Source organism: Alexandromys fortis, unplaced genomic scaffold, assembly GCF_014885135.2.
Source record: "Alexandromys fortis isolate MF-2015 unplaced genomic scaffold, M_Fortis_MF-2015_v1.1 scaffold_2_26212498_36691700, whole genome shotgun sequence".
Lineage (NCBI taxonomy): Eukaryota > Metazoa > Chordata > Mammalia > Rodentia > Cricetidae > Alexandromys > Alexandromys fortis.
Genome location: NW_026067931.1, coordinates 3,354,280 through 3,355,362, shown reverse-complemented (window position 1 = coordinate 3,355,362; position 1,083 = coordinate 3,354,280).

The following is a 1,083-nucleotide window of genomic DNA, read 5'->3' as shown; positions in this document are numbered from 1 at the left end:
TATTGGATTCCAAACCTCATGTCAGACAATAGAGTGGGAAGTGAGGGGCTGCAGCTAGCTATTCCATATCAATGCCCCGAGTTCAAATAAAATGTCAGGATGACTAAGTACAAGGGATTTGTGGAATGCTTTAATGTTGCCTCATTTCAAATCACTTCATAAGCAGCCGGGTAATGAGCTCAATAAATTCTGTTGGAGGATGAAAAAAAAAAGAAAGAAAAAGAAAGAAAAAGAAGCCCCATATTCGCTGCAGAAAAAGTAGGTTGCTATTTTATAATTAGGCCTCTGGGCTGGTGGGAAGGAGTCTTATTTCCTGTTTGAAATCCACTTTGTTAGCTCTGTGATGTGGAGATGGCTAAATGAGTATGAAATATTATAATTAAGGACATCACAAGCTGTTTATCTTATCAGCAGTGTTTTCCCTTCAAGGCTGCCTCATTGACCACTTGTGTATTATAACTGCCTTGTGTGTGCGGATGCTCTGCCAGTTGTAACCGACAGAAGTGTATCTGGCTCTAAGGGGAAAACGAGCCAGCTAGGAACAGCAGCCCAGCAAGCAGAAGTCATGTAAGAGACCCAAAGCACATTGATGCTGCCTGGATCGGGCATTCCCTTCATTAGCTAGATAAATTGTTTGCTGACAGAAATAAGTGAGCTTATAGAATTGGACTAAATCGGATGTGAGCATGTTATACACACCATCAGTGGCCAGGATATGTGTGAGGTGCGGCCTTAGACATACAGCCAAGCAGCCTGCTTTTGTTTTGAGGCTGGCACAGAAGACCAATCCCACTTTGGAAAATGAGAACTGGTTTATTATTGATTGGGTGCAAAGCAAATGGCCAGATCTGTAATCTCCACTGTGATTTGAAAAGCTCTGTGTTATGATAATCTTTCGACCTGCCAACTTCCTTGGTTTTACTCAATCCTGAGAGGGTGAGTCCTGCTCTTTATAGAACACGGAGAATCAGGTCTGCATCAGGTGCTGCCCCGAGGGCCCAAACAGCAGTGACATGCCTGGCAAGCTATTTGGCTGAAAGATCAGATCGCACATCCAGAATGCCTTCTCAGGATGTAGGTTTC